The following is an 8542-nucleotide window of genomic DNA, read 5'->3' on the forward strand; positions in this document are numbered from 1 at the left end:
TGACACTATTTTATAGGCAATAGGGAGAAGACTTATGCCCCTATAATTTGAGCATACAGTCTTATTTCCTTTCTTGTGGACGGGACATAGGATGCTCAGGTTCCAATCGTCGGGTACGCGTTCTTCCTGCCAGATGGTGCTAACTAGCTGATGCATACACCTTATCAGCGCGTCGCCTCCGGTTTTAAACACCTCGGCTGGTAAGCCATCGGCTCCTGCTGCTTTATTATTCTTCAGCCCATACAAGCCGATACACATCTCTGTTTTTACCTCATCTTGGCCGGGCGGTATAAATATATCTCGTAAAATATATCTTTGGTCTGTTCGTCCTTTTCTTCAGTGGGAGCATGAGCGCAAATAATGCTGATGTTGAAGAATTTAGCTTTTATTCGAATTGCAGCAAGTCTTTCATTCACTGGGGTGAAGCTGGATACCAGATGTTTTAGTCTCCGACTAACTACGAATCCGCAACCAAACTCATGCTTTACGTCATGGCAGCTATAATACAGTGCGCCACCTTTAGGTGTTGTTGTGACGCCTTTCCCAATCCATCGTATTTCCTGTATGGCAGTAATATCGGCCTTGTACTTTTCAAGTACGTCTGCCAATGCGAAGACTGCACCTTCTCTATAAAGAGTGCGAACATTCCAGGTGCAGATTCGCAGATCATGGTCCTTAAAACGTTTGCGGGGTTCGTCAACTTTAGAGGGGTTTGTTTTTCTTTTCTTTCGTTTTTTCATAGTAGGATGTTTTTTCTAGGGGAGGGTTACTAACCCGACGCCCAAAGCTCACTACCTTTAACGGGTGTTAAAGGCAGTTCCCCAGGTGACACCACGGAGAGGTCCGTGTCCACTTGAGATGAAAGAGGGACCAAGATAAATCCTGGGCTTTGCCATGTTAAAGCCGGTCAAGACCGTTGCTTAGTATCATTCATCCCCTACGTCACCCATAACGGCCACATACCGGGCACATTTATGGAGGCTCCTTAAAACGACATACGTGAAAAATGTTAGTTTTGTATCGGAATAAACCTTAGAAAAATATTACGATTATATAAAAAAAAAAACACTTGGACTGTATACGGAACATATTCTCAAACTTACTGGCGATTAAGGCCCTGCGAAGCATAATAACAAACAAATTATTAAGTTGGTAATGGTAAGACGGGGTCTGTATTAGAGTTGGACAATCTAGATTTTAATTCACTGTCCTAGTTCCAAACAGTATGAGTAATGTCAAAATAATGTGCGAAATTACGTATACGCATTTTTTCATACAAAAGATGAGGACGATTGGAACTGCGTAGTGAACTAGATCGTTCTATTGAGTCCAAGTGTTATTATATAATCGTAATATTTTTTTAAGGTTACTTCCGACACACAACTATCATTTTTCACGTCTGCCGTTTTAAGTAACCTCCATAGATGTGCCCGGAATATGGCCCTTATTCTGGACAGACCCTCGTTTTTTGGACTTCAGCAGAATAAATCACTCAAAAACGTGAAAAAATGCATTTAATTTATTTTGTATGAGCTTCGTATTCAAATATAAGCTATTTTTAAGCATGATTCTAGATTATATTCTCCCGTTATAAGATTTCCTAGTCCTTTTCCAAACATATCAAGTGTCAAATAAAAATTAGATTAAAATATTCTGTTACTATTCATTATGTAACTTTTCTAGCTTTATAAATGTATAAAGAGACCCTTAAATAATAAAAATCTGGATGTGACACAAAATTAATGTAAAAAGTAATAATTTTGATCCTTATTAATATAGCGACGGAGTGAGTTGCAATTGTTTTGTCTTCCTAAAGTATGGGATATTTTTTTAAAGAACGCTATTAGAAGTACAGGTACAAAAACTAATTGTGGGTGTTTTCTTCGGAGTATGAGGAACATTTTTATGCTGAAAAACTGAACAAAAGGTTTTTACAATTATTATAGCGTTAAAACTAAATTGTATGTCCGATACATATATAAGGATACAGTGTAAATTAGATATTTACGGTGGTTTGCATCGTCACCCAAAACTTTATTTTATACCCTAGAGAGACGGCAGAGCTAATTTGCTTTAAGATCTACACTGAATTTTGCCCTGCGGTATAACTGATTATTCGTGAACAATTGTTTTGTTGTTGTTTCCACTGTATTATCATTTGTACTGCAATATCCACTCCTTACTTCTCAGAGCATATTGGTGCCTCTTTTTACAGTATTGTCATATTGAAATACTACATTCAGTATAAATTCAGTTTTGACCTGTTCCCGTACTTTTGTATACCTTACACCACACTGTGGTAAAGATTATTATGTCATTGTGCATTTGTATGTAACATGCAAAAGGAAGCGAGATATACCTATAGTTTCTTTTAGAATCCCATTCTCAGTCGATTTATGCATGCCTGTCCGTTTGTCCAAGTATTTTTGTAATCAAATTACAGGTCGCATTTATTACCCGATTCAAATAAAAATTGGGGAAGTTAATTTTTAGGCCAATGAACGCTATTTATTTTGGGAAAAGTCGGTTCAGCTTTGGATATAGCTCCAGTATATATTTTCGTCCGACTTGTGGTATTTAGTGCACCAAATACGCAAATTCTGTCCAATTTCGATGAAATTTGAAACTTGTGACGAAATGTGGCCTTGAAATAAGTTTGCCAAATTATATTGAAATTGGTTCAGATTTGGATATAGCAACCAGGGTTTCGGAGTCGAGGTATTTTTGGCTCGACTCCGACTCCGACTCCAGACGAGTTTTTTTTCACGACTCCGGCTCCGACTCCGGGTCGACTCCGAGAGTGAATTCCTGTACCACTAAAAATGAATAAAATATGCACAAAATTTTAACTTTTTCGTATATTTTGGGCTATATAGGCTAATGTGTTAGTTTTTCCTTACATATTCATTAGAAAGGACATTTGTTCGAATACATTCGAGCATATCAATATTGTTTCTGCCGAATCTTACATTGAAAAACAGCAAAGTTAGAAAGTTTTGGTCGATTTTACTTTTTTGCACGAGAATAGTCTGGACGGAGAGAAAATCTTTAAGCTTTCAAAATATGTGAAAACGAAGGGGCGATACAAATCATAAGGACTACATGCAATAAGCAATATAAGCAATTCATGACCAAGTTTCAAACTGGTGTTTAGTGGGTTTAGTGTGCTTAGCCTCAAAAGGAGACCCCCAGTTGTAAAGCTCAATAAAAACCATTTTTCATGATTTTTTTCGAGAAAACTACGTAGATTTTTGGTAGATTTTTTCTTCGTCTGACAGAGAAAAATATTGCGAAGTTTTGAGGCCGTCTACGAAATCCTGTTTTTATTAAAGCATTGTGCGGTGCCAACTCTAGCTCGAAAACTAATAAATCAATTGTCATATATTTATGTGGCCGATTTCGAGAAAAACACAGTTTATATGCGGCATACAAAATAAAATAAATTGTTCCCATCCAACGCTCATACTAAGGCAATATTGTTCCGATCGACTTAAAAATTTGACCACCTATTCTATGATATTTATACTTTATACTTTTTTCTGAAATTTATAAGTAGGGATCACCCCTTAAACTACAATCCAGAACTCAAAATTTGGACTTTGGTGTAGAGTGGATAATTTTATTGAAATATTTGAGATATATTGTGTATACTACCCAGCGCAGATGGATGTTTTCAGGAACTGACAAATTAGCAGACGATGAGTTTTCGTGCATTAAAATACTCTACAAAAATGTTGCTAAAAAAATTTTATGTAGGGTCGGTCCATTAGGACAAGAAATCTAAATTGTCATGTTTTCATTGTCCTTTATCACTTTTACCCGATCCTTTTTCATGAAAACTCTATGATTATATATTTCATTGAATTTCGTATATAATATTGATTGTGTAGAAAACTCGGATACACATGAACAATCTCTGTTCCTGGCGGACAGATCCTGTTATTTGAATGTCTACATCTAAATGAATCCTAGAAGAAGATTCGCCGTTTGTCAGACTACGAATATGATGCCCTAATTCAGTAGCGTAAGCATCCGAATTTCATATATAGTTAATAGATTATGCGAAATTTACCGAAATTCCGAACAGGAATTTTTTCAGCCCTAAATCTGGACTTCCATTTTGTGTCACAGGGTATTCAGTAAGATTTCCCATAGAGATCACAATGTCTTTAATAGAAGACAAGGATGACTTCTCATAAAAACAAGACGAGAATACTAATAGACCTTTGTGAGAAGACCAGTAAGACTTCTTAACTTTACTTTCCTTAAAACACTTTACTTTTGTTTGCAAAAATGTAAAGAAATTGGATCAACAAAATAGGGACGAATAGACTACACTTCAGAGGATAGTAAATATCCTGTAAATTGTCCCTTAACTTAGTATAATATACCGTTTGCATATATTTTTTCTTATACCTTTCTTTTAAAATAAATAATTATTTTTAAAAAATGTTCTTGTTCAAAATTTAATGTTATATTTCTATAACGTGGAAAAAAAATTTGCCCGGAGTCGGAGTCGAGTTATTTTTTTTGACTCAGACTCCGACTCCGACTCCAGCAAAATTGCTCGACTCCGACTCGTAGGCTCCGACTCCGAAACCCTGATAGCAACCAAATATTTTCGCTCGATTTAATATATTTGATGCACCGATCACGTAATGCAGGTATCTACAATTTTGATTAAAATTGAAATGTGTGTCTGAATTGTGACTAAAAACTAAACAACTAAATTAAAATTAAATCGGTTCAGAGTTAAATATAGCCCCAACTATGTATTTTACTACGAAATACGAAAAGATAACTGACCTATTAAAATTTTAAAGATGCATATTAAGATATAAATAAATTATTAAAATATAAATCGGTCCGATTTCATGTGTATTTGCACCTTCTTTCTTTCTCCGAACAACACGCCATGACGTGAAGGTGGAGCTAAGTACCGAGAAGCTACGTAATTATTCGATGTTATATACATATTCACTGTGGTGTAGGGTATCATATAGACTGGTTTTTATTTTTTAACACGGTGGATATGGTCCAACGACAACATACTATGAAACAAGTGAAAAAGTATCAGTCGGCTTGGCCAACAGAGATATACCCTCAGCCTGGGTATATTGAAACAATCTTTTCCCAAAAAACGTATGTATATAGGGGATTTTTTCGGCGTATAAACCGACAAAAATGTTGATTAGGATTAAAGAGCAAAAGTTTTGCGGAGGAGATACTTAAAGAAATGGATCGACATTGAACATTATGGAAGTGGGTCTCCAGCCACTACATATGGTGCCATAGGGGGTTTTTACACCCTTCGGGCTGTTTGGTCACGAAGTGTGGACTTGCCCCTGAAAAACTTTTACCATCGTAATTGAGACAGTTAATACAAGTTGCTTCAATAAAAATCAAAGTGATTCGATAGCAGGTCTTAAAGTGAACTTATCCGAAATTTTGTGTGGGAGGTACCGGATAGAGTGGACAAATATAGTCCATATTTGAACCTGATCTATATTTGGTAGTTATATTAGGATATGTAAAATATGGACCAATTCAAGAGTTAACGTACGAACAATTTTTCCGAACATTTTTGAACGTTTGTGGGGGAAGAACCTGAAGGAGTGGACCGATATGGCTTATCTTCGAACTTAAACTATGTTTGGACAGAATATTACTAAGGCCAAATTTTGGACCTAACCGGCAGATCCGTTCGAGAGTTATCTTGCGCTCCAAGCACCTCACACGGTGTCATATTGGTTTTGTGCAACTTTCAGACTATTTTCTCAGGAAGTATGGACTTGCGCCTGATGAAACTTGTACCGTCGTATAGGAGGCAGTGAATACAAGTTGTTAAAACTAAAATCAAAGCGATTCGAGAGCAGGTCCTAAACTGAACTTATCCGAAATTTTTTGTGGGAGGTACCCGAAGGAGTGGACCGATTGAGTACATATTGGAACCTCATCTAAGTCCGGTAGACGTTTCATGATTCTCAAAGTATGGACCAAATCAGTTACTTCCTTCAAGAGTTATCGTGCGCACAAATTTTCCTAACATTTTCGAACTTTTGTTGGGGAGGTACCGGAAGAAGTGGACCGATATAACTCATCTTCGAACTTAAACTAAGTTTGGACAAAATATTACGAAAGCCAAATTGTGGACCGAATTGTGGACCAAATTGTCTGAAACACATTTCGTCCAAACATACTTGGGGTCTAAAACCATTATTTCGGTGAGGCACATTTTGCCCGTATGAAAGTGCCGTTTATTTTTGCCTCAATTTATAATTTAAATACAAGCGTTTTATTTGAGAGATTCCATCATGAGAAAGAATACATTTATTGAGCCTAAGCGACAAATTATTTTCTAGTTTTAAGTGCATTTTTAAATAAAGCACTGAAACTTAATTTTTTAAACTATTTTTTATTTTTAACTTTTTAGTAAATAAAATTTGTTGACCACTGTCAACAAAATTATAGTCAATTTAGGCCGAAAATGTAGATAAAAACTTTAAAATGCCTGAAATCGTGTGGTACCGTTATATAAAGGCTATACCAAAACCTGGACTTATGTCCATAATTTTTGGTGGGGAAGTTTCTGTACCATTGAGAACTCCAAATGCAAAGTTAAAGACAATTCTGCCTAAAAATGAAGATAAAATCCTCAAAATACCTGAAATCGGGTGGTACCGCTGTATGGGGGATATAAAAAAATGGGTCCATATTCATGTATTGTTATCCAAATCTGTAAGGTGTGCAAAGTTTCAGTTCGATTGGTCAACTGCAACTGCGTTAGAAATGAGTTACTTGATTTGAACAAAATCGGGTGGTACTACTATATGGGGGCTATAGGAACCATGTTGGATTTGATTTCATATTCATGTATTGCCATCCAAATGTGAAAAGTGTGCAAAGTTTCAGTTCGATTGGTCAACTGCAACTGTGTTACTAGATTTGAACTAAACTGACACCAAAGCAAGTTAAATAAAACACTGTAAAAACAAACGACTCTAAAGAATACGACTCCCGCAAACATAGGACCATGATCTGCGAATCTGCACCTGGAATATTCGGAATCTTCATAGAGAAACTTGATATACTTGCAAAGTACAAGGCCGATATTACTGTCATACGGGATATTCGGTAGATTGGGAGATGCGTCAAAACAAAACCTAAACGTGACACAATGTATTATAGCTGCCACGGTACGTAGCATCAATTAGGTTCGGATAAAAGCTAAATATTTCAATACCAGTTTTATTTTCACTCATGCTTCAACTGAAGGTAAGGACGAATATACCCAAGATATATTTTACGAACGCTTAGAAGAATCATATCGCTCATTTACTCAAAGAGTGGCATTCGTTTTCTGTGTTAGCAATTTCTATTGTTTCTCCAACTTCTACTTTATCTTTTGTCAAATTTTCATATTGATATCTCAAAAACTCAACGAGATACATCCCATTTATTACAGGTTTGGCATAATTCAACAAAAAAGTTTTTTGAGTTCATGAAGCACTAAAACACTACATGATTTATGCTTGAGCTTGCACGGACATTTGGTACTGATATCTGGCTAGCTGTTTGCAAAATAATGTCCAAGCAGTTATTTTATTTTTTGTATAATAATCTTTTTAAGTAGGAAAGTCAGATTTCAATCGCTAACTTAAATCGCGTTTTTCTCGAAACTGGATTTTTTGAGATGTGTCACTCTTTGAGTAAATGAGCGATATGACCGTTGTCCTGCCCATGACATTAAGGGTTGACTCCCACTTGTAAATTTCAGAAAATCGAAACAATATTTATTGGCTTATTTTAAATTACACTGTGACACAAAATCGAACTCTCATGATGGAATCTCTCAAATATTTGATATATATTTGATAATATATTTAGTGAGGCTAAGCGACAAATTATTTTCTAGTTTTAAGTGCATTTCTAAATAAAACACTGAAACTTAATTTTTTTAAATTATTTTTTATTTACAACTAAGGAGAAGCATTCAACGATGTTCTAAATATTTTTTCTTTTTAAAAGTATGTCTTTTTACAAATAATTTCATTCCGTATTTCTTTTATTAAAGTCTGTTATGTATTTCTTTGGAATTTTCTATGTATCTTTGTGTCTGTTGTTGCTTTTGTGTTGGTATTTCAATAAACCACCACCATTTATAAATGTGTGTATATGTTAGAGATAGCCAGTGAGCGCTTACATTTTAATGTGTTTTACATTGAAATTTACGCTCCCTTGCTCTCAGTAAGCGCCCACTGGTGCTGTGTTTTTCTTTTTTTTTGGAATTGTGTTTTTTTGCACCCAAAAAATAGTTGTTTGCACCCAAACATATAATTTGTTTGCACCCGAACATATAATTTGTTTGCACCCAAACATATATTTGTTGGGAGGAACCAACATATGTTATGTTTGTGACTGATTGCAAACAAATATATGTTTGCTGCAAAATATGTTTGGAAAATTTGTTAGAGATGTCTTTTTTTTCAGCGTATTGATCCAGAGAAGATATTGCATAACATAATTTTGGAATGGTTAAAAT

The sequence above is a fragment of the Musca autumnalis genome, unplaced genomic scaffold (assembly GCF_047663935.1).
Source record: "Musca autumnalis isolate F117 unplaced genomic scaffold, ASM4766393v1 scaffold_1, whole genome shotgun sequence".
Taxonomy (NCBI): Eukaryota; Metazoa; Arthropoda; class Insecta; order Diptera; family Muscidae; genus Musca; species Musca autumnalis.